At 44.4% G+C, this 26,448-nt stretch overlaps 1 protein-coding gene across 3 annotated transcripts in view; it reads left to right on the top strand.

The window, feature by feature from the left end:
- Positions 1-11,410: 11,410 nt before the first annotated feature.
- Positions 11,411-26,448, top strand: part of DAB2 (DAB adaptor protein 2) — a 179,915-nt gene continuing 164,877 nt past the window's right edge. For all 3 annotated transcript variants that reach the window (XM_030193076.1, XM_030193073.1, XM_030193070.1), the window contains exon 1: positions 11,411-11,565. The gene's annotated coding sequence lies outside the window, so the exon portion shown is untranslated. The remainder of the gene's footprint in view (positions 11,566-26,448) is intronic.

Genomic DNA, 26,448 nt, shown 5'->3' with positions numbered 1-26,448 from the left:
TCCGGGGTCCATCCACAACGCATATATCCTGCAGCATTCTGGAATCTACCTCAGGCTTGACCAAGGGGAGATCATCGGCAGTTGGGTCCAAGGTAAGCAGTACTGGTATTCTTAACCCCCATACCAACTCCCCCCTTACGTCACAACCCTCCCTCCTCCAGCGAACCTGGCTAATGACTCCCATTGTCCACCCCCAAAACGAGGCATAGGAGGAATATAACAAGAGCCACAAGAACACCCACACCATCATTGAGCACACTTTTGGCTAGCTCAAAAACAGATTCAGATGTGTGGACCGTTCTGGAGAGCAGCTCCTCTACAGCCCAGAAAAGGTCAACAAGATATTCACAGCCTGCTGAATGCTGCACAACTTCACACTGCAACAAAGACAGCCCCTGCCAGAGGATACACAGCAGTAGCAGCAGGCAGATGATGATGATTCCCCCCCCCCCCCCCCCGCACACACACACACAAACAACTGACCAGGGACCACACCAGCTGAGGATCCGTGCCAGACGAAGACTCATACAGACTAATTTCCAGTAAAGGTCAGTGCCGTATTTATTTGTGCTCACCATATCTTATTATATCCCCCACCAACACCACACCACCACCCACCCCCTCCCCTCCCCCAGCACCAGTGGCGTACCAAGGGAGGGCGGTGGGGGCGGTCCGCCCCGGATGCACGCCACTGGGGGGGTGCCGCGTGCCGGTCAGCGTCGTTGGTTTCCATGCTCCCTCTGCCCCGGAACAGGAAGTAACCTGTTCCGGGGCAGAGGGAGCATGGAAACCAACAACGCTGACCGGCGCACGGCACCCCCCTAGCGGTGTGCACCCGGGGGGGGTTTCTTTCACCGGGGTGGGGGGGTGTCCCTTCGCCGAGGGGGTGGCGCGCTGCACGGGGGTGCGCTGCACCCAGGGGGCGGGGCGCATCAGTGATCTGCCCCGGGTGTCAGCGCCCCTCGGAATGCCACTGCCCAGCACACACCCTCCCCAGCATACACACACACACCCATCCCCCCAGCACACATCACCATATCATGGTATTTGCCTCACAGTCCTACCTCCTCCTCCTCCTTCCACACTGGGAACCCCCTCTTCCAGCCCTCCTTCTAGCTTCTGGGGATAGTCCAGGCCTTGCAGGAGCAAACACAGTGTCCACGCCCTCTCCTGTGGGGCTGCCACTGCTCTCAGAAACATCAGAAGATGCAGCTGCTTCTCCTGTCCCATGGAAATTGGGTGACCTGGTTGGCCCTGTGGCTGAGTTGCTGCTGGGCGCAATACCCAGCAAGGCAGTGTGTGCTACCCCAGAGGGACCTGGTTGTAAAGTAGACTCAATGGCCTGGGGTTCTGTGAGTCTCATCCATGCCCGCTTGGATCCCGGTTGCTTGGCCATTGTCATGCCATCACCCGATGTATGCCTTCACATTCCACAGGAGGCAGGAGTGACATTGTGACAGCCAAGGTTACCTTTTAGTGAGGGGGAGGCTTGTGGTCAGAGGTGTTAGTGTCATGCTCACCTAATAGCCAACTGCCAGGGATTTGTCTGCCCTCAAAATGCTCATATATTCCAGAGAGTTACAAGATATAAGAATCATGACACAATTCGGGGAAGTAGGCAAATATATCAACAATTTCACTGTGTGCATTACAAATAACCTGCATGTTCAGTGAATGATATGCCTTATGATTCCTATAGAGAGTCTAAGAGCCATGTGGATATAGTCAATTCCCCCTACAACAGATGGGAAGCAATCTATGTTGCAAAATTCTGTCATACTTTCTTTTTTCTCTTGAACTGTGCTGGAAAAGGCAATGTATTGAGAGCATATACTGTACATAAGCATACAGTATATTAATAAGACAAAGCCAACAAGGAAAATCTTGCCTCACCAATCTACTACATTTCTTTGAAGGAGTGAATAAACATGTGGATAAAGGTGAGCCAGTCGATATTGTATATCTGAATTTTCAAAAGGCATATGACAAATTTCCTCTTGAAAGACTCCTGAGGAAATTAGAATGTCATGGGATAGGAGGTAATATTCTATTGTGGATTAAAAACTGGTTAAACAATAGAAAACAGAAAGTAGAGTTAAATGGTCAGTATTCTCAATGGAGAAGAGTGCTGTATTCCCCTGGTTCTCTCCCTGCTCCCTGTAAGATGTACTTCAATACAGTTATGAACTGCTAGTGGGTTATGGAGAACTATTCACATGCATTAGTTTCTGTTGCCTGCCTTTTGTTCCTACTGTCTGGAATGCTGTCAAGTCAACCACAGGGAAAACTGAAACCTCACTGGAGCAGTTAAAGGTTACAGATGACCCTGCCCTTTGTCAACTCTGGACCAGTGAATCCATAAATAAACTTAGTGTATGGTAATTTACACATTCTTTTCCAGCATACCCAAGTCCCCTGGATGCCCAGAGGATCTTGCAATGAACTCTGGCCTAAGAAATAAGATGGGGGAGTTAGAATATATTGCACTAAATGAAAAATTAGATATAATAGGCATCTCTGAGACCTGGTGGAAGGAGGATAACCAGTGGGACACTGTCATACCGGGGTACAAATTATATCGTAGTGATAGGGTGAATCGGATTGGTGGAGGGGTAGCATTGTATATTAACGAGAGCCTTGAATCAAATAGATTGAAAATTCTGCAGGAAACAAAACACTCCTTGGAATCACTGTGGATTGAAATTCCATGTGCAAAGGGGAAAAGGATAGTGATAGGAGTGTACTACCGTCCGCCTGGCCAGGACGAACAGACGGATGCGGAAATGTTAAAGGAAATCAGGGACGCAAACAAACTGGGCAACACAATAATAATGGGGGATTTCAATTACCCGCATATAGACTGGGTTAATGTAACATCTGTACACGTAAGGGACATAAGATTTCTTGATGAAATCAAGGACAGCTTCATGGAACAGCTAGTTCAGGAGCCGACAAGAGAAGGAAAAATACTAGACTTAGTCCTTAGTGGTGCTCATGATCTAGTGCAGGGGGTAACGATACGAGGGCCGCTTGATAACAGTGATCATAATATGATCGGTTTTGATATTGGCATTGAAGGAAGTGAAACTAGGAAATCAAGTACGCTAGCGTTTAACTATAGAAAAGGTGATTACGACAAAATGAGAAAAATGGTGAAAAAAAGACTGAAAGGAGCAGCTCGCAGAGTAAAAAACTTGCATCAGGCGTGGATGCTGTTTAAAAACACCATCCTGGAGGTTCAGGACAAATATATTCCACGTATTAGAAAAAAGGGAAAAAAGACTAAACGTCAGCCGGCGTGGCTAAACAGTAAGATAAAGGAAATCATTAGAGCCAAAAAACAATCCTTCAGAAAGTGGAGAAGAGAACCAACTGAAAGTAACAGGATAGATCATAAGGAATGCCAAGCCAAATGCAAAGCGGAGATAAGGAGGGCAAAAAAGGACTTTGAGAAGAAATTAGCGTTGGAAGCAAAAATACATAGTAAAAACTTTTTTAGATACATTAAAAGCAGGAAACCGGCCAAAGAGTCGGTTGGGCCGCTGGACGAAAATGGTGTTAAAGGGGCGATCAAGGAGGACAAAGCCGTAGCGGAGAAATTAAATGAATTCTTTGCTTCGGTCTTCACCGAGGAGGATTTGGGGGGGACACCGGTGCCGGAAAGAATATTTGAAGCGGGGGAGTCGGAGAAACTAAACAAATTCTCTGTAACCTTGGAGGATGTAATGGGTCAGTTCAGCAAGCTGAAGAGTAGTAAATCACCGGGACCTGATGGTATTCATCCCAGAGTATTAATAGAACTAAAAAATGAACTTGCGGAGCTACTGTTAGAAATATGCAATCTGTCCCTAAAATCGAGTGTAATACCGGAAGACTGGAGGGTAGCCAATGTTACTCCGATTTTTAAGAAAGGTTCCAGAGGAGATCCGGGAAATTATAGACCGGTGAGTCTGACGTCGGTGCCGGGCAAGATGGTGGAGGCTATTATTAAGAATAAAATTGCAGAGCATATACAAAAACATGGACTGATGAGACAAAGTCAGCACGGATTTAGTGAAGGGAAGTCTTGCCTCACCAATCTAATGCATTTTTTTGAGGGGGTAAGCAAACATGTGGACAATGGGGAGCCGGTTGATATTGTATATCTGGATTTTCAGAAGGCGTTTGACAAAGTGCCGCACGAAAGACTCCTGAAGAAATTGCAGAGTCATGGAATCGGAGGTAGGGTATTATTATGGATTAAGAACTGGTTGAAAGATAGGAAGCAGAGAGTAGGATTGCGTGGCCAGTATTCTCAGTGGAGGAGGGTAGTTAGTGGGGTCCCGCAGGGGTCTGTGCTGGGTCCGTTGCTTTTTAATGTATTTATAAATGACCTAGAGATGGGAATAACTAGTGAGGTAATTAAATTCGCCGATGACACAAAATTATTCAGGGTCGTCAAGTCGCAGGAGGAATGTGAACGATTACAGGAGGACCTTGCGAGACTGGGAGAATGGGCGTGCAAGTGGCAGATGAAGTTCAATGTTGACAAGTGCAAAGTGATGCATGTGGGTAAGAGGAACCCGAATTATAGCTACGTCTTGCAAGGTTCCGCGTTAGGAGTTACGGATCAAGAAAGGGATCTGGGTGTCGTCGTCGATGATACGCTGAAACCTTCTGCTCAGTGTGCTGCTGCGGCTAGGAAAGCGAATAGAATGTTGGGTGTTATTAGGAAGGGTATGGAGTCCAGGTGTGCGGATGTTATAATGCCGTTGTATCACTCCATGGTGCGACCGCACCTGGAGTATTGTGTTCAGTACTGGTCTCCGTATCTCAAAAAAGATATAGTAGAATTGGAAAAGGTACAGCGAAGGGCGACGAAAATGATAGTGGGGATGGGACGACTTTCCTATGAAGAGAGGCTGAGAAGGCTAGGGCTTTTCAGCTTGGAGAAGAGACGGCTGAGGGGAGATATGATAGAAGTGTATAAAATAATGAGTGGAATGGATCGGGTGGATGTGAAGCGACTGTTCACGCTATCCAAAAATACTAGGACTAGAGGGCATGAGTTGAAGCTACAGTGTGGTAAATTTAAAACGAATCGGAGAAAATTTTTCTTCACCCAACGTGTAATTAGACTCTGGAATTCATTGCCGGAGAACGTGGTACGGGCGGTTAGCTTGACGGAGTTTAAAAAGGGGTTAGATAGATTTCTAAAGGACAAGTCCATAGACCGCTATTAAATGGACTTGGAAAAATTCCGCATTTTTAGGTATAACTTGTCTGGAATGTTTTTACGTTTGGGGAGCGTGCCAGGTGCCCTTGACCTGGATTGGCCACTGTCGGTGACAGGATGCTGGGCTAGATGGACCTTTGGTCTTTCCCAGTATGGCACTACTTATGTACTTATGTACTTATAAAAAAAAAAAAAGGTGTTCTAATAAAATAACCACATACCTTGACCAACAAAGCCAAACTGCTGGAACACTTCCATCAGCAGCGGGTAGATATTATTTTTTTCATGTGTCAACATGACAGCAGCTGAGGAGAGATAAGCAAAATGGCATGGGGAATGCTGAAGCAGGGGGTGTGGTGGACTCTCAAGTGTCCCAAAATTATCCAATGCTAACCAATTAGAATCTTTCTTGACTGCCACAAGGTTTAAATTTCAGTATGGGGCAACCACAGAGGATGAGAGGAGCATAACTATGCCCATCATGACATCTCCCTTCCATCCACTTCCCATGGTCCATGGTGAAAGGGAGGTAAAAGGAAAGGAAAAGTGAATCCCATTGGCATAATGAGGGTTAGGCACCTGAAACTACAGAGTGTCCAAGTTACCCAGTTCCAGGAGGGAGATTTTAAGTTAGCCTTAAATTTCTGCCAACTCATCCTGATGCATTATGGGACTTGCAGCAATAGGTTTAATGGGTAGAATCAGAGTTTACAAATACCACACTCCCTCTGGGAACTGGGTGACTTGTCAGCACTAGGTCTAATGGTCTAATGTCATGCTGTTTGTAACAAAACCAGGGTACACTGCTTCCTCACCTATACTTCTAGATAAATCAGTCACCATGTCATTAAGCCATTTGACTAAAGTCCAGTTAATCATCCATGACAAATTCCAGAGCCAGCATTTAAAGTTTACCTAAAGGTATTGTGGTTATCAGTGTAAGAAAACCACAGGTCTATAAGCAAAACAAGTAAAAGTTAACTAAAGACAACACAGAAAAATACCTGAAGTAATACTGGTAAAATCTTAAAAGATTTTTTTTAATAGAACTTATACATGCATGCCAATAATGGGGATTAACTATCATTTCTTGTTAAATTGTAATTGTTGTGTTTAATCCATTTTCAGAGCTACCAAGTTACCCATTCCAGGAGGGAGACTTTTTAGCCAGTCCTGGATTTATGCCAACCTATCCTGGTGCATTATCCTGCTTATTTTCGAAGGAGAAGGCCGGCCATCTTCCGACACAAATCGGGAGATAGCCAGCCATCTCCTGAAACCGGCGAAATCGGTATAATCGAAAGCTGATTTTTGCCAGCTTCAACTGCTTTCCGTCACAGGGCCGGCCAAACTTCAAGGGGGCGTTTCGGCAGGGTATGGAAGGCGGGAGAGGGGCGTGGTTACGAGATGGCTGGCTTCGGCCGATAATGGAAAAAAGAAGGCCGGCTCTGACAAGCACTTCGCCGGCTTCACTTGGTCCATTTATTTTTAGGACCAAGCTTTAAAAAAGTGCCTCAACTGAGCAGATGACCACCAGAGGGAATCGGGGATGACCTCCCCTTACTCCCCAAGTGGTCACCAACCCCCTCCCACCCTAAACAAAAAAAAAATAAAAACATTTTTTTGCCAGCCTCTATGCCAGCCTCAAATGTCATACCTAGCTCCATGACAGCAGTCTGCAAGTCCCTGGAGCAGTTTTAGTGGTTGCAGTGCACTTCAGCCAGGCAGACCCAGGTCCATCCCCCACTACCTGTTACACTTGTGGTAGTAAGTGTTGAGCCCTCCAACCCCCCCCCCCAAAACCCACAGTACCCACATGTAGGTGCCCCCTTCACCCCTAAGGGCTATGGTAATGGTGTACAGTTGTGGGGAGTGAGTTTTGGGGGGCATTGGGGGGGGCTCAGCACCCAAGGTAAGGGAGGTATGCACCTGGGAGCAATTTTTGAAGTCCACTGCAGTGCCCCCTAGGGTGCTCAGTTGGTGTCCTGGCATGTCAGGGGGACCAGTACACTACAAATGCTGGCCTCTCCCACGACCAAATGCCTTGGATTTGGCCGGATTTGAGATGGCCAGCCTCGGTTTCCATTATCGGTGAATACCAATGCTGGCCATCTCAAACCCGGCCATCTCTGACATTTGGCCGGCCCCAACCGTATTATCGAAACGAAAGATGGCCAGCCATCTTTTTCGATAATATGGTTCGGGACCGCTCTTTGCGGCGCCACCCATATAGATGGCCAGAGCCATTCGATTATGCCCCTCTATGTGACCTGCAGCACTACTTTTAATGGATAGAATCATGGACTACAAATTCTACACTTCTTTTTTGGGATGTAAGTTTAAAGCCAAGACTGGCCTAAAAGTCTCCCTCCTGGAATGAGTATCTCAGCAGCTCTGCATTTATATTTTGATGATATTATGTAAAATTCATACTTTTGCAATTTGTGGTTGCTATTGACCTCCTCCTCCTATTCGTACATGGGCACTAGAGGTTAGAAAAGATCTTGTGGCTACCATGCAGTTAACAGTGGGAATAGAGGAATATACAAAATGAAAAAAACAGAACAAAAAAACCTCATAAGAACAGAAGAATAGCCATACTGAGTCAGACCAGTGGTCCATTTAGCCCAATATCCTGCTTCCAACAGTGGCCAATCCAGGTCACAAGTACCTGTCAGAGTCCCAAACAGTAGCAAGATTCCATGATACTAATCACAAGGCAAGTACTGGCTTCCCCATGTCTGTCTCAATAGCAGACTATGGACTTTTCCTCCAGGAACTTGACCAAAGCTTTTTTAAACCTAGATATTCTAACTGCTGATTCTAACTGCTGTTACCACATCGTCTGGCAACTAGTTCCAGAGCTTAACTATTCTTTGAGTGAAAAAAATATTTCTTCTAATTGTTTTAAAAGTATTTCTATGTAATTTTATTGTGTCCCGTGGTCTTTGTACTTTTTGAAAGAGTGAAAAATCAATTCACTTTTACCCATTCTACTCTTTACTACTACTTCTACTACTACTACTACTACTACGTATGCAGTGCTGTACGCTTGAACATGAAGAGACAGTCCCTGCTCGACAGAGTTTACAATCTAATTAGGACAGACAAACAGGACAAACAAGAGATAAGGGAATATTAAAGTGAGGATGATAAAATAAGGGTTCTGAACAAGTGAATAAGGGTTAGGAGTTAAAAGCAGCATCAAAAGGTGGGCTTTTAGCTTAGATTTGAAGATGGCCGGAGATGGAGCTTGACGTACCAGCTCAGGAAGTCTATTCCAGGCATATGGTGCAGCAAGATAAAAGGAACAGAGTCTGGAGTTAGCGGTGGAGGAGATGGGTGCAGATAAGAGAGATTTACCCAGTGAACGGAGTTCCCGGGGAGTAATGTAGGGAGAGATACGAGTAGAGAGGTACTGAGGAGCTGCAGAGTGAATGCACTTATAAGTCAATAAGAGGAGTTTGAACTGTATGCGGAAACGGATAGGAAGACAGTGAAGTGACTTGAGGAGAGGGCTAATATGAGCATAACGACACTGGTGGAATATTAGTCATGCAGCAGAATTTTGAACAGATTGAAGAGGAGAGAGATGGCTAAGTGGGAGACCTGTGAGAAGCAAGTTGCAATAGTCTAAGCGAGAGGTGATAAGAGTGTGGATGAGGGTTCTGGTAGTGTGCTCAGAAAGGAAAGGGCGAATTTTGCTGATATTATAGAGAAAGAAATGACAGGTTTTAGCAGTCTGCTGAATATGTGCAGAGAAGGAGAGGGAGGAGTCGAAGATGATCCCAAGGTTATGAGCTGAGGAAAGATGAGAGTGTTATTCACAGAAATAGAGAATGGGCAGGGCCGTGCCTAGGGTCTCCGGCGCCCCCCTGCAGTTGGCCTCTCCAGCGCCCCCCCCAGTTGGCCTCTCTGGTGCCCCCCCCCCGAAAACGAGCGCTACACTACCTGCGCTCTTCTCCCCAGATCCTTTTTTTTTGTTTGTTTAAATTTACCTCTCCGGCGCTTGCAGCGTAGGCAGCGTTAGTGAGAAGGAGGCGGCGCTCCCCCGCCCCGACGTGTCTTGCCTTCGCTGTGTCCCGCCTTCTTCTGATGTCAGAAATGACGTCAGAAGAAGGCGGAACCGAGCGAAGGGAAGACACGTCGGGGCGGCCGGGGGAGCGCCGCCTCCTTCTCACTTACGCTGCCGCGCGCCGGAGAGGTAAATTTAAACAAAAAAAAAGGATCTGGGGAGAAGAGGGCGAGGTAAGCATGGTGCAGCGGGGCGCCCCCCAGAGGATGGCGCCCTCCTGCCATGCTTACCTCGCTTACCGCATCGGCACGGCCCTGAGAATGGGGGAGGAGGAGAGGTTGGTTTAGGGGGAAAGATAAGAAGCTCAGTCTTGGTCATGTTTAGTTTCAGATGGCACTGAGACATCCAGGCAGCAATGTCAGACAGGCAGGCTGATACTTTCGCCTGGATTTCAGCTGAGATTTCTGGTGTGGAGAGGTAGATCTGGGAGTCATCAGCGTAAAGTTGATACTGAAAACCATGGGATGAGATCAGAGTACCAAGGGAAGAAGTATAGATGGACAAAAGAAGAGGTCCCAGGACAGATCTCTGAGGTACACCAACTGACAGTGGGATAGAAGTAGAGGAGGATCCACTAGAGTATACACTAAAGGTACGCTGGGAGAGATAAGAAGAAAACCAGGAAAGAACAGAGCCCTGAAATCCAAGTGAGGACAGCGTATCAAGGAGTAGGCTGGATCAGCAGTGTCAAAAGCAGGGGCATAGCCAGACCTTGGTGGGAGGGGGGCACTGTTTAGCTGCAACCCCCCACCCTGACCCCCCCTCCCCGCCACTTTGAACTCCCCCCGCCACCACAACCAGAACCCCCCCCCCCCCCCCGCTGCCGCATCAGGTACCCCCACCAGCCGAAGAGTGTTCTTCAGCACCGGTCAACTCCAGCGCCTTCATTGTGTGATCATCTGTTTCTGACGCCTTACGTCCTGCACAGGGCTACATGCACGGTGCAGGACGTAAGGCGTCAGAAACAGATGATCACACAACAAAGGCATCGGAGTCAACCGGCACTGAAGAAGACTCTGGCTGGCGGGGTTTGGGGACCCCCGCCAGCAAACAAGGTACCTGATGCGGGGTGGGGTGGGCGGCAGCAGTGGCAGGGGCGTCAAATGTAGAGGGGGCCAGGGCGTAATCTGTGGGGGGCCCATGCCCCCATGGCCCCAAGTAGCTATGCCCTTGGCCAAAAGCAGCAGATAGATCAAGAAGGATGAGGATAGAATAGAGATCTTTGGATCTGTCCAGGAACAGATCATTGGAGACTTTAGCAAGCGCTGTTTCAGTTGAATGAAGCGGGCAAAAGCCAGATTAAAGTGGATCAAGAATAGCTTGAGATGAAAGAAAGTCAAAGCAACGGTGGTGAACATCTTTAAACTTCATAAAGATAACTTTAGACCTGTTGAAAATTATGTATGCCTGTGTGTGGCACAGTAACACATGGAATATAATCTCCTTATGACAGACATAACTTATTGTGAATAAGCATGGTACCTCCCATGGTGCATTAGCATTTGGTTGTCAGAAATCCAGGACTGGTTTAAAATCTGCTGCTTGGAACTGAAGAACTTGGGAAATTTCTTTCTGACATTGCTTGCTAGAGAGCTCTCTGTATTTAAGGAAGATCTTAAAATATGTTTGTTTGTTTTAAGAAATAGGATCTAATAAATGGCACTTCATATCCAAACCCCATCCTAATATTTTAACAATCTACGCTTTAAAAAGGCAAGTCAGACCTGCTGTTAGAAATAGTACATATTCTGAAAAAGTGAAACTCAAATTAATTAAGAGTTCTTTACAAAAGAAAAATCTAAAGAGAGCAGTCCAATTAATAGAAAAACCTATACAATCAGTTAAGATACCTAACCTGTTTCCCCTGATTTAATTTAAGGAGAGAGGATAAAAGAGGGCAGCAGGAGCCTTCCAGACTTAAACCCTTTTAATCCCAAAGTAAAGCAACCTCCATATGCACTTAGGCACAGGCTTGACCTCTCAGGTGTCAGAGCAGTCCTGTGTTAAGTGTCCACTTGGTCCAGTCTGGCTTATAAAGAGTTAAATTCGTCAGAGCTAAGACACATCCTGGAGGGGGAGTAGCCGACCCAGCCAGCAACAGGAAAAAAAAAATCCATTGCAGCACATTCCTGGCTAGCCCTCAGCTGCCAGCATCTGATTAGAACCATATCTGCTGTACTGGGAACCACGAGTGGCCACTGGGAACCTAGAGAAGGAAAGAGGGAAGGAATTGCATCGGTGGGCCAGGAACATGGTCAGCTCCGGCCACCAGCCCGTGAGTAGCCGCTTCCCCCCTCTCCCTGGCAGCCCTCCGAGCTCAGCTGCTATAGTCCAGGATGTGCGGGCATCTCCCCCACCGCATCCCAAGCAAAGACTTGTCCCCAGGGCTGACAGCTTGTTTGCCTACCACAAGCAGGGTTTTAATAGCGATCGGTCAGACAGACGCTTCCGAGTACAACTGTCTAATTACTCTCTGCTTCAGGGATCTAGCGAGGAACCTGGTGTTTATTATTAATATCTGTAGTGATGTAAGGGAAAATATATCTGATGCAGCTGACTCACTGAAGTAAACTCAGAGCAACACTACAACTTTTCCTTACGTGTTTGTTAAAAACGTACATCGCCGCTCTAATTGCCTCCTTAAAATCTTGAGGAAATAATAATAATGCCAGATTACAGAACCTTAGGAATACAGTCGGAAAGGCAGCTTAGCAAAACAATTTCAAAAAAGGCATGTAATCGATTGCTCGGGGTCCTGGTGTGGTTTGTGTCATAGGGCTTGCCTTTTACATTCGTTTAATGTCTACTATACTCGCTCTGGGGCTGCTGTCTGTCTTGAAATTCTTCCCGACAAAGGGGAAATGTGCTCCTCATGCAACTAAACCCCTATCTGAATTTTAAAAGGTGCGGACAGGGAGCTTCAGGGAAAATAAACAACCGTGCATGCAGTCAGAAGCTAAACAAGTCATCATGTCTATAAAAAGCTGTTTCTCTTACAAGATAGTAGGGTTTTGTAAATATTTTTTAAATAAAGCAAAGCCCAGTCATAGCTCATAAAACCTCCAGGGCCTCAATTGCTCTCCCACAATTATTTAAGTTAAGCACATGGGGTCATTTTGTAAAAGCGTTTTTGCATGCACGTAACAGTATATGTGATTAAATGCAGCTTATAAATATTACCCCACGTGTACAAATGCATGCAATGACAATGTGTGCTTGTAAAGGACTCTGTAGTCCTTTATTCAGAGGCGTGTTTTAGGCGGAGCATGGGTGGATCATCATTTATGTGCATATTTTATAATATACCTGCAAACATTTATACCTGTCCCCATGCAGCTGTAAAAGTTTGTGGTTTCATTTTAGCTGTCATTTATGGAGGCTTTCCGGGGCAATTTAATAAAGATCTTTTGATGTTTATCTGACTTTATGGAATAGGATGCAAATAAAACGCTTACTTAACCTCTCTACCTATGCAACCTGCTATAAAAATACTCTCATTGTCAGTGAACAGGTTGTAAATGAGAATAATAGAGCTTACATTATTTAACCTGTGATAAATCACATGAACATGTGTCAACATGCATTACCAAATATTAATATGCTGATGCACTCTAGTAATTGAGCTATGAGGTCTAGTAACTGAGCTATGAGGTTGAACGTTCAGGCATATTCAGTGGAGAAAAGGCAACTGAGGGGAGATATGATAGAGGTCTATAAAATGATGAGTGGAGTTGAATGGGTAGACGTGAAGCATCTGTTTACGCTTTCCAAAAATACTAGGGCTAGGGGGCATGAGATGAAGCTACAAAGTAGTAAATTTAAAATGAATCAGAGAAACGTTTTCTTCACTCAACATGTGAGTAATCTCTGGAATTCGTTGCCAGAAAATGTGGTAAAGGCAGTTAGCTTAGCAGAGTTTTAAAAAAGGTTTGGACGTCTTCCTAAAGGAAAAGTCCATAGACCATTATTAAATTGGACTTGGGGAAATCCACTATTTCTGAGATAAGCAGTATAAAATGTTTTGTACTTTTTTGAGATCTTGCCGGGTATTTGTGACCTGGATTGGCCACTGTTGGAAAGAGGATGCTGGGCTTGATGGACCTTTGGTCTGTCCCAGTATGGCAATACTTATGTACTTATATCTTAACATGGAATAAACCTTTTCACTGAGGGGCCCTTTTACTAAAGGGTTGGCGCACGGCAATGGGCATGCCATGCGCCAATCTGAAACTACTGCAGGAGCCTGACGCTAGTTCCCACCCCCAGCGTTTGCCATCTCCATAACTACAATCATTTTTTGTAGCATTGGAACTTAACTGGCGGTGATCAGGCAGTGCCGCGCCCTGAGTTAGTGGGAGCCCTTACCGCCATCTCAATGGGTGGCGGTAAGGGGCTTTCCACTGAAATGGCCATACGGCAAGTGCTTCACTTACCACATTGCCATTTATTCACCCCAAAAATAGCCAGCCTGTTTACCGCTGCTGTAAAAGGGGGACCCAGCGTGCATCAAAAACACATGCTGACACTAGCGCAGGCCCCCCCTTTTAGCACAGCTTAGTAAAAGGACCCCCTGAGTTCTTTATCCTCCATGCTCTTCCCCTACCTCTCCTTTATCGCTCCACCTCCTTTGCTATCCCTATCCTTTCTCTCATACCTCTTTTATCCCATTTACTCCTTGTTCATTTGTCCTACCACATACCTCCTTTGTTGATTCTGATACTACAAATTGTATTCTCTTGTTACTATGTAAGCCGCATTGAACCTGCGATGAGCAGGAAAGCGCGGGGTACAAATGTAATAAATAAATAAATGTATCCTTCTGTTTATGAAATCCATTTATTTGTAGACAAATGTATTGAGAAAAAAAATAATGTAACCCTTATAGGGCTATAGTTCCCATTTCTTTTAAAACAATGCAGAATGGGCAGCCTGTAAGAGACGTAAGCAGCGTCAGCCACATCTACTCTCCGCAGAAGATTTAAACTCAGGAATGCTCAGAATGTTGCACAGATTTACCAGTGCAGTCTTTAAATTAATCCCAGACCAGCCCAACAGGGTCCTTCATGGCTTACAATTCTCAAATGAAAATCTCTTGATATCTCACAGGTGTGTTTCAGCTGTCAAAATATAAACGGGTTTATCTTGACTTAAATGTGTGTGTGGGGGGCGGTTTTATGAGGCCTGGTCTAACCTTTTTTAGTGCAGTTGTAGACACCAAGAACAATAATATAAACAGGGAAAAGTTAGATTAGTGAAGCATGAAAAGTATACCAAGTTAACAATAGTAAACTGTTTCCAAAGAGGGGAGATAAAAGGGTTATTATATGGTTGGTAGTCTCTCAGTGGAATCAGTGTTTCTATTCTGAAGCTTATTTCTCTTCTCTGCTTAGAGACACTGGCTTTTCCCAAATGTATGTGCCTTAAACAGAAAAAAACATCTATTATTTAATAAATACTCTTGTCCAATGTTTCTCAAACAATCAGAAGAAAACTATCATTCCATGTCACAAGATTCCCAGAGTAGATTTTTTTTTAAAAAATTGTGTTTCTTAAAAGACCGATAGCCTGTAAGGAGGGGGGGGGGAGGGTCCATTTTGTGGGGGCAGAAGAAAGCCTTCCAATGTAGCATTCCTTCAAAGTGTGAGTGGCAGGATATTAGGAATGATTTTAAAGGCTTTTTAATGGGTGCAGAGAAGACTTTGAAAATGGAGGAAATATGGGGGAAAAGTAGGGACTCCTAAAGCTTTGATGTGCTCCTTTTGCACTAGAGATGCCCTTCTTTTAGAAGTCCTTTTAATAAAAGGTGGAATTAATGCATAGTGGTTATGAAGCCTAAATGGTAATTGTTGGGTTTGTTCCCAGCATGTTTTGTATAGACTTATCACACAGAAAAATTCTTCACTGTGATAAATATAAGAGGTGGTTCAGTACATCTGTGTTACCTGCAGCGGTGATGGTGTCCCGGAAGTTACCACGTGCTAATTGCAATGCATAATCCACCCTCATTTCTCATCCTATAATAGTCCAGTTACCATGAGCTAATTCAGGAACATGGAGATTAATTCTAAAAGAGCACATATATTTTTAGGTGCCAAGAACATGTGCAAATGATTAAAATACTGGCACAATCCAGGTCACAAATACCCGGCAAGATCCCAAAAATGTACAAAACATTTTATACTGCTTATCCCGGAAATAGTGGATTTTCCCCAAGTCCATTTAATAACGGTCTATGGACTTTTCCTTTAGGAAAATGGCCAAACCTTTTTTAAACTCCGCTAAGCTAACCACCTTTACCACATTCTCTGGCAACGAATTCCAGAGTTTAATTACACGTTGAGTGAAGAAAATGTTTCTCTGATTCGTTTTAAATTTACTACAATATCAAGGTGTAATAAAAGGTGACCTTTTACCGCACCCTGATTTACCATGGGAGTTGCCAACCTGAAGTATCTCAGTACCGCAGGTTGCTGACTCCTGTGGTAAATGAAGAACACTATTTGTGAACTATCTCACAAGCAGAATTATTCAACCAACCCAGCAGCATTGGGCCACCAAGCTATGGCCCAGTGATGCCAGGATGTCTCTTATGGGGCTAGCATTTCTAATTGAAAGAGGTGCTAGAGTGACCCCCAACCTGAAAGGCCCACCCTATTGGAAAACTCCCAAAGGTATCAACCCCTCCCAAGATCCGTCAAAGGCCCCTCCCATGGACTACCGTACAAAATCCCTGGTTTCTAGTAGTTTGGGCAAGAGCAATCCTCAGTCACTCCTGCCTTCACAGCACCATCATACAAAATGACACCATCACCCCCTTAGTGGTAGTCTCGATGTACTAATGGCTAGGGGGTCAGATTTCCATATAAGAGAATCTGCCCTGACCCCCAGTTGTAGTACCACTGTTAAGGGTTGCCTGCATTGTTTTGGATGATGGTGCCAGTGACACAGTAGCGATTGGGCATTGTTCCTGCCCAAACCAGTAGACATTAGACACTGGCCAAATTTTAATTTTTGGTTTCAGCTTTGGTGCCAAAACCAGCCCAAAATCTGGATTCAGCCATGCTTTGTTTTCAGCTGAAGCTATCTGTATTTTCAGCTGGAACCAAAACTCCACAACTGACCACAAGGGTAATTACTCTCTGCTCCCTCCCGACGACAAGAACCACTCTCCTACCACCCATAGGCCCTCATCAGGCCTATCTTAGAAGCCCTGGTGGTCTAGTGGCCTTGTCAAGGCAGGAGCAATCCCCAATCGCTCCTGCCTATGCTGATTCCACAGTAAAAATGGCTGCCATGTAAGGTCACAGCACCCTTTTTGAGATTGGAGCCAGCATGGGCAGGAGCAGCTTGGGATTGCTCCTGCTGTTGCCAATTTCAGTCTCAAAATGGCTGTCGTGATCTCCCATGCAGTCTCACAAGACTGCCATGGGAAGTTACGGTATCCATTTTGACTGCAAGGCTGACATGGACAGGAGCAACTGGGGATTGTTCCTGCCCCGAAAAGGCCTCTAGACCACCAGGATTCTAAGGTAAGCCTGGAGGAGAGCCTATGGGTGATGGGGAGCAGTGCTTATTGTCGGGGGTGGGCAGTTCTCTGCCAGGGGGCCCCACTTGGTGCCAGGGGGAGCCTGATGGTTTTGGCTTCAGTTTCGTTTGTAGATTCAGTTTCAGCCAAAATCAAAACCCCATGTTGGTTGCCCTCTACTAGACACCAGAAGTTCTAAAATGGTAAGACTGTGCAGGGGGAGGGGGCTTTGGAAAGGAGGGTTTTATGGTATTTATGCTTTGGGTTGCTTCCTATGTGAATGGAGAGACTATAAGGGGGTCCCTTCAGGTTGGAGGCAGTTGGGGGGGGTTTACTTTTGGGGGGGGGGGCTTGATTTTGGGTGGTCCTAGAGGGGTATACAGATTGGTGAAGGCACTTTAGTGATGTTTCCCAGCTAGCGATGGTAGTCTCTTTAAGATAGAGCCTGGAAGCATCAGGCTGCAGCTTGGTAGCCTGATGCTTCTGTGCGCTAAAATAACCCCAGCTTTTTATTGGTGTTATTTTACCAGCTATACCATGGGTTGTGGTGTGCTCCTGATACACATCACAAGCTGTGGTATAGTATTTACATAGTAATTACCTGCTTTACATGCATTTTCATGTTTTACATCTCATTACTATATAATCCATGGAGGGGCATAATCGAACGGGGTGCCCAAGTTTTCCTGAGGGCGTCCTCACAGGATGTCCCTGCGAAGGGGCGTGGAAACCCGTATTATCGAAACAAGATAGGTGTCCATGTTTCATTTCAATAATACGGTCGGGGACGCCCAAATCTCAACATTTAGGTTGACCATAGAGATGGTCGACCTAAATGTTTCCTTGCCAAAGGAAATCGCTATTATACACGCAGCTTCTTTGCGTGTATGAAGCCGTCTACAACCTTAAATAAATTGCCATCTACAACCTTACAAAAATATAAATCCAGGTGAAAACGTCCAAGTGCTTGTCAGGGACGTCTTTTTTGTCCTTCAGCAGTTGAGGACATCCAAAATGTGGGTGTTTCTGTGAGAAGGATGTCCATGCCTTTGCTATGCTTCCAACACCTTTTATTTATTTGGATTTTGGATCACAAGTAGCAGCAGTGGGATTTGAACTGGCCATCTCTGGATTGCAAGACCAGTGCTGTAACCACTAGGCCACTCCTTCACTCCGCTCCTTTTAAATTTGGCCATCCTTGGGGAGGCAGTTCAGGACATCCAAAATGTTTGAAAGAAGGATGTCCACGCCTTTGCTATGCCTCCGCTGACACACACATACCCCCCCCCCCCCCCCCACACCTCCACCCAGGGACCTGCATACTGCTGCAATGGACCTGAGTATGACATTTCAGGCTGGCAAAAAAAAAGTTTTAAAAGTTGTTTTTTTGGGGGGGTGGGAGGTGGTTGGTGACCACTGGGGGAGTCAGGGGAGGTCATCCTCAATTCCCTCCGGTGGTCATCTGGTCAGTTCGAGCACCTTTTTGAGGTTTGGTTGCAAGAAAAAATGGACCAAGTAAAGTTGCCCATGTGCTCATCAGGGATGCCCTTCTTTTTTCTATTATCACTCGAGGATGCCCATCTGTTAGGCACGCTCAAGTCCCACCTCTGACACACCCCCGGGAACTTTGTTCGTCCCTGCTACGGAAAGCAGTTGGGGACACCCAAAATCGACTTTCCATTATGCCGATTTAGGCGACCCTGAGAAAAGGTCGCCCATCTCCCAATTTGTGTCGAAAGATGGGCGCCCTTCTCTTTAGAAAATAAGCCTGATGGTGATTTAAATAGCACAATAGGACAAGTCAACCTATGCTAGTACCCTTTAAGTTACTCTAAAGGATAAATAACATGGGTTATTGCTCTAGCACACTTGATAACTTCCTCCTAAATCCCAATTTTAGAAACCCAGGATATACACGTACAAAATGTGACTATGTGCACATGGCAATGGTGTGTGGTCTTGGCATGTTTTGGGTGAGACAGAAAGATACATGTGGATTCCCCATTTCAGAGGGGGAATGCACATTAATGTCCCCTGACATGCTCCCAGGGATGTTTAGGTTGGCAAAAACTGTCCATTTTGTGCAGCACGCCACTGGAGGGATTAGAGGTGGTCACTCCCTTAATTCTCCAGTGTTTTTTTTCTCCCTCCCTCCCCACCCCCCCCCCCCCCATGAAAAAAAATGATACTAGCAAGGGCTTTCAGGCACTCTGACAGCTTCAAAATACAGACCCACAGATTTATGGTTTATTAAGATTTGATATACCGGTCTCAAACATGTCAAAACAGTTTACAAATAAAAAAGGAAAGGAAAGGAACTACAATTATAAATAAGTAAAACTACCTAAACTATCACACCTAAGAAGAAATAATAATATAATTATATAGACAGATAACCATACGTTCATTAGTTACAAGCATACAGACTGGTCAAGAAACAAGCACTTTCAGAGAAAAAAAAAAAAAAAAAAACATGCATACTGTCTCTGTGTGGTAGCCCTTCCTTCCCTGAATCCTAAGCTATCATTGCACAAAAAAATGGCTGACATACCCTTTTATGTGCCGGCACGTACATAGTTATGTTGCTGTTTTGATAGTGTTCATAGTTTTGATAGTGTTGGTAGTTTAGATGTTGTTGCTTGTAAAATGGATGTTCCTGCTGCATATTACCAGCACATACACATCCACTCCTACAAGTACTGTAGAACTTCTTATCAGCAAATCCTGTTCTAAAATACTAACCGAACTTGACACATCCCAACCTGAATGTCTTGCTTCCAGTTTGGATGTTCTATCTATAATATGCTTGCATGCATAGTGATGTCAAACCTCAACAAATCCCTTCAGTTATATCCAAAAGGAGAGGTGTGTCATTATTCATTTACTGTTGAATACATGTAATAAATCATGCTTGATTTGATTTTAGATCCAATTATAGTATCCTCTTATACTTCCTTTCAAACTCTTAAGCGGACTAATGATCTCAGATTGTAATTATTTCTCAGAAATCCAAGGGTGGATTTCATCTTGTGAAGATGGTTATGATTGGCCTATTTGCCTATTGTGCTTGTATCCAATGTTGAACTGGTCCAAGACCAAATAAGAGTAATGAGTGTGTTTAAAAGAGAGGTCTATTAGATACATCGATCAGAAATAGAATGGAAACTCTTTCTATAAGAATTATTATAGTCTGCAATGTGGGTTTCTTCTGAGAGAAGACTTTCTGAATTTGTTTTCTTACACCTAACTCAGTGTGTGACTGTTATGTTTACATGTCAATGAAAGGAGAACATCTGTCGCAAATTCAGCAGTAACAGAATTGGGGGGAAATTAAATGTCTGGCTTCTAAACTCTGATATCCCTTCCTCTTCGTTAAAATAGATTCTTTTTTTTTTTTAATTGTCTGTAGGGGATCAGAAAGCATTTGACACCTGCAGCAGACATTTAGTCTCATCCTCCCCCTTTCTCCGCAATCAAGGATTCTGCATTATTATCCACAGAAAGTCATTGTTTGACGATACTAGTAAATCTAGTCAGATGTAAAAACAAAACAGGAAGATGTACAAATCAATATAATTAGTTAAATGAACAGTTTGTTGTTCAAGTACAAAAGACAGTCTAGTAATTATTGCCTTGCTGCTTTGTTTCTTAGGGTTTGTTATTGTTCAAAGTACAGAGACTTTGTGGTGAAAAGTGTCCATTTGCTGCCAGTTGCAACAATGTTCAGATTAAAACGGGCTACCTGTAATTACTATCTTCTGTTTGAAGTTTACTTTAACGCACAATGGGCTTGATGTACTATTTTTCAATCAAAGAAGTTTGTTTTGTCATTCACTTAATGCACCATAGAACACTGAATCATTTTGCATTTTCTGTATATTCCACCTGTATCCTATATGAGCTGCATATAGAAGCTTATCTATCTATCTATGGTCTATCTATGGGGTTGGGGGTGTATTGTAATTATGCAAGATTCAACATGGTTCTTGCTGTCAATTAATGTGGACGGGAAGTAAGAGAGGAGGGTAGGTGGAGGCGAGTGGTTACAAGTGGTTACGAGTCAAAAGCAATGTTAAAGAGGTGGGCTTTCAGTCTTTAAATCTAGACTGAAAGCCCACCTCTTTAACATTGCTTTTGACTCGTAACCACTTGTAACCACTCGCCTCCACCTACCCTCCTCTCTTCCTTCCCGTCCACATTAATTGATTTGATTTGCTTACTTTATTTATTTTTTGTCTATTAGATTGTAAGCTCTTTGAGCATGGACTGTCTTTCTTCTATGTTTGTGCAGCGCTGCGTATGCCTTGTAGCGCTATAGAAATGCTAAATAGTAGTAGTAGTAGTAGTAGCATGTGAAAAACCACTAAGGGTCCTGTTTACTAAGCTGTGCTAAAAATTAGAGCACATGAATGCTAGAGACACCCATAGGAATATATTTATTTATTTATTACATTTGTACTCCGCGCTTTCCTACTCAAAGCAGGTTCAATGCAGCTTACATAGTAATTGGGATTACAAAGTATTGGTGGAGAGAAATAAGTTGAGTATTATCGGAGTAATAAAAGAAATAGGAATGTAGAAATGCAGGGATGAGGGGAGTAGGAGAAGTATTAGCAAGGGTAAGTGAGCAATTGGAGGGTAGATGAGGCGGAGGGGAATGGGCAAGAGTGAAGGGAGTAGGAGAGGTGTGAGTAAGGGTAGGTGAGCATTGGGGGAGGGGTCGATGAGGCGAAAGGGGATAGAACAGGGGATAAGCAGGGGAAAATGAGGCGGGAGATGTAGTCTAGGTCGTTTTCATTGTCTCCATGATATGTGATGAATAGATGGGTTTGTGGGAATTAATCTGGATCGTTTGGGTAGGCTTACCTGAACAGATGGGTTTTTAGTGATTTCTGAAAGGGCAGATGGTCACTGAGTGATCGGATTGGTCTGGGGAGGGCATTCCAGATGGGTGTCTCTAGCATTCAGCACGCATTATTTTTAGTGCGTGCTAAAAACGCTAGCGCACCTTAGTAAACAGGGCCCTAAATACATTTCCAGATGTGTGTGTGATATATCTGTTCTCAATGAATATTACTGTATTTGATGGCAGATTGTAGCAATGTGTGTTAATTGTTTTTACAAATCTTTTCCTATTCTTAAGCATGGTCTAAAACGTTCTATATAAGTCTCTCTTTAAGAGCTGGTGGTGTTCTTCCTGCCAGGAATTGCTGTGCTAGTCTTTTGAAAAAATACTTTGGCCTATCCACCTTGGGAACCAGATCACTCAGATTAGGTTAAAGCTACTCTTATTTATGTTTCTTTACTCTCTAGGGATGTACAAAGGGCAAGACATTTTGGTTTGCTTGATCTTTATTTATTTATTTTTTCTGTTCATTTCACATACTCCATAGTAAATAAAAATATTTAATCTATAATAGAACTGTTTAACACATGCAGCTCAACTTAATGGGGGCAAATCTATATCACGACACCTAGAAGGATGTATGGTAGAAGTCTATTCTATAAAGGAATGTGGCTGCCTACTTTGTTTTGTAAAATACAAGTGTAACCAGGTATTAAGTGCCTAACACTTTAGGTGTGAGCACTTAGCCAGCCATAGAGCTGGTGTAAGTGGAAGTGCCAAGAAAACCAAGGAAACAGCAGGACAAGCGATCCACAAGATCCAAAACAGCGTTATGAAAAGAGCAGATCACACAAGGAAAATTCCCTTGCAATATGGAATACTAGCCACAGGAGTAGTGGCATGTTAAAGTTTTGTGGACACAATTTTGGTTTTTTGGACACTATCCACCTTATAGGGTTGAAAGAGAAAAACGCCTAGATTTCGACCCAAATCGGGAGATAGACGTTTATCTCACAAAAACGAATAAATCGGTATAATGGAAAGCCAATTTTGGACGTTTTCAACTGCACTCCATCGCGGAAGCGTACAAAGTTGATGGGGGCGTGTCGGAGGCGTGGCGAAGGTGGGACTGGGGCGTGGTTATCGGCCGAGGAGAGATGGGCGCCTTTTGCCGATAATGGAAAAAAGTATACGTTTGTAGCTAGAATTTAGGGCACTTTTCCTGGACCCTGTTTTTTCACGAATAAGGCCCCAAAAAGTGCCCTAAATGACCAGATTACCACCAGAGGGAATCGGAGATGACCTCCCCTGACTCCCCCAGTGGTCATTAACCCCCTCCCACCACAAAACATGATGTTTCACAACTTTTTATTTTCACCCTCAAATGTCATACCCACCTCCCTGGCAGCAGTATGCAGGTCCCTGGAGCAGTTGTTAGGGGGTGCAGTGGACTTCAGGCAGGTGGACCCAGGCCCATCCCCCCCCCTACCTGTTACAATTGTGCTGCTTAATGCTTAGTCGTCCAACCCCCCCAAACCCACTGTACCCACATGTAGGTGCCCCCCTTCACCCCTTAGGGCTATAGTAATGGTGTAGACTTGTGGGCAGTGGGTTTTGAGGGGGATTTGGGGGGCTCAACACACAGGGGAAGGGTGCTATGCACCTGGGAGCTCTTTTACCTTTTTTTTTTTTTTTTGTAAAAGTGCCCCCTAGGGTGCCCGGTTGGTGTCCTGGCATGTGAGGGGGACCAGTGCACTACGAATCCTGGCCCCTCCCACGAACAAATGCCTTGGATTTATTCGTTTTTGAGCTGGGCGCTTTCATTTTCCATTATCATTGAAAAACAAAAACGCCCAGCTCACAAATTGTCGAATAAAACATGGACGTCTATTTTTTTCGAAAATACGGTTCGGTCCGCCCCTTCACAGACCCATTCTCGGAGATAAACGCCCATGGAGATAGACGTTTTTCGTTCAATTATGCCCCTCTATGTTTGTTTATCGGCAAGATTGAAAAATTGAAAGAAAAATACACCACCATTTGAGCTGAAGTGTATGTATGCAGCTTATTCCACTTGGACAGCACTCCAAAGCTAAGTATCATTTTAGTACAATATCCAATAAACCATCTACAAATATATGGGTAGGAAGGCAGGGTAGTGCTGTGATGGAGGTGATGGTGTTATGATCAAACAGCTGTTCATAGCTCAACTCAAACACCAGTTTCTGAGCACTATTAGCACTATTTAATAATTAGATCATTTTAATTGGTGTGTCATACCTCTTAGTAACATGAAGTGAGTTATTTAACATTTAGACAGAAAAAATGTATACAAAATAGTAGGTTTCTTTGCTACTATGTATTGAATGCTTTATTCATGTCAGGTCTAAAGCTAAAATGAGCCCGACACTGGCTGTGTTTTGCCCACGCAAGGACTGTGTCAGGGGCTATGATATCTAATAACAAATAGAATAAAAAAACATTGGTAAACAATAATAAAACGCGCATTGATATAGATAATACAAAATAATCATTGATATAAATAATAATATATAAACACATCATAAATAATAAGAGATTAATGCTAAAAAACCACAGCATGTACAGCGAACAAATCCAAAACCAATAAAGATTAAGGGCCTCTTTTACTAAACCAAGCTAGTGATTCCCAGATGGCAAATGTGATGCAGTGGGTAAAAAAAACCCTAAAAAAAGACATGGCCATGCGGTAAGATTATTTTTACCGCATGGCCTTGCGGGGAAGAGCACTTACCACCTCCCATTGAAGTGGCGGTAAGGGCTCCCGCTGTAACCCAGCAGTAACCGGGCACCGCGTGATGCTGCCCGATTACTGCCGGTTCAGCGCCATACTAGAAAATACAGAATTATTTTCCATAGCACCGGAAATGGCGTGCGCTCAAAACAGAGCTACCGCTGGCAGCCGCGTTGGGCCGGCTGTAGTTCTAGATTGCCGCAAGGCAACCCTTTAATAAAAGTTTCCTTAATAAACTTATACAGTGCTGTATACAAACACATAAGAGACAGCCTCTGCTTGCTTGCTTGCTTGACTGACTGATCTTAGTCTATTTAAGACAAAGAAATAGGACCAGTAAGAGATTAGGAGGTTACATTTTTTTGAAATGATGAAAACAATATGGTACTGAACAGGTGATTAAGAGTTTAAAAGCAGCCTCAAAAAGGGGTGTTTTTTAGCCTAGATATGCCTAGAGTAAGAATGGAGCATGGCATACCGACTCAGGGGCTGATGCTCAATGCTACCGCCTGTGTTACCATGAAGTTAACGCTGAATTTGTATACATATTGTTGTACACAAAATGCTCAGTGGGCTCGAATGCTGATGATAACATGCGCACAAAAGTTGACCTCAAATTGTATTGAAATATATGGTAATAAGAACAGTAGTATGCCTTTGGAATGCACAGATGGGAGTGCTGGAATGCACAGAAAGAAACGATGGCCTATAACGCCGAAAGGTTTTCTCTAGGTCGAGGTAGCATAGAAGGCTCTGAGGAGAGAATTTCTTGCCAATTTTTCACACTGAATTGCCGGTTTAGTCTTCTTTATCAAGGGGAAGGAGGCTCCTGCAAGTTTTAAAGACAGATGGGAAGTAACAAACATGTCATGTCAGCAAAACTGAAAATACAAGCACACATCCGTGCCTTTCCTCTGCACCTGAATATGAGCCTTGCAAAATTCCATGTGTTAGTAATATTTGTGAGGCTCACAGGTGCTGAAGAATAAGTGCTGATGTGTGTTGGCACTTCTGGTTTTGTCTGGGCATGTGCACAAGACCTGCGCTTATCACAAAACCTTTGTGCGCATGTGTCAATCACATTCCTCCTTCCACTTCCTGTTTTAATAGCACAATTTAACCACACATAAAATTTAAATATAATTTACTTCCAGCATAGCTGAACTAGTTTTTTGTGTTACTGTTGCATTGTGGGCCCATCTGTGTGGGGCTTCAATGCCCAGCTTTGAGCATCAGCCTCTCAGGAAGTCTATTCCAAGCTCATGGTGCAGCAGATGGAAGAAACAGAGTGTGGATTTGGTTGTGGAGGAGGGTACAGAAATTAGTGACTTACCTGATGAACGGAGTTCTTGGAGAGGAGTAAAGGGAGATATAGGATAGAAGAGCTGCAGAATGAATGTGCTTGTTCATCAGTAAGAGAAGTTGTAATTCTATAGGGAAAGAGATAGGGAGTCAATGAAGTGACTTGAGGAGAGGGGTTTTGTAAGTGTAGTGACACTGATAGGTTATGTACCCCCCCCCCCCCCCAGGGACAGTAGAATGTGTTTTTTGTAGAGAGGGTGCCCAAGATTTGCCCCTCAACCTTGGCATCAACCCTTCCTTTCCCCACTATCCTATAGTTCCCCCCCACCCCCATGGTCTCCAGCATCTTTCCTCCACTTCCCCCCACTATGGCGTCCTTCCCTTTCCTGCACCAGGTATCTCCCTCCCCCGGAGTGGCAATGCATAATAGAAGAGACACTGTGGATGACCAGCACAGAGTCTTGAGCATCTATACATGCTCAAAGCCTGACAGCTTCTGCCCCCTCTGAACTTCTGTTTGAAGGGGGCAGAAGCCAGCAGGCCTCAAGCATGCACAGATGTTCAAGGCCCTGTGCTGACTGACCACAATCCCTCTTCTATTATGCTGATTCCAAGGCGTTGCCCCCCTGAGGGGAGTAAGGTAAGAAACCTTGCAGGCAAGGGAAAGAAAATTTTGAAGGTGCCCCATTCCAATGCCTAGGTTAAGTCATGT

This window comes from Microcaecilia unicolor, chromosome 2 (genome assembly GCF_901765095.1).
Source record: "Microcaecilia unicolor chromosome 2, aMicUni1.1, whole genome shotgun sequence".
NCBI classification, from domain to species: Eukaryota; Metazoa; Chordata; class Amphibia; order Gymnophiona; family Siphonopidae; genus Microcaecilia; species Microcaecilia unicolor.
Note: the sequence above shows the minus strand (reverse complement) of the source record. Positions and strands in the feature narration are given on the sequence as shown.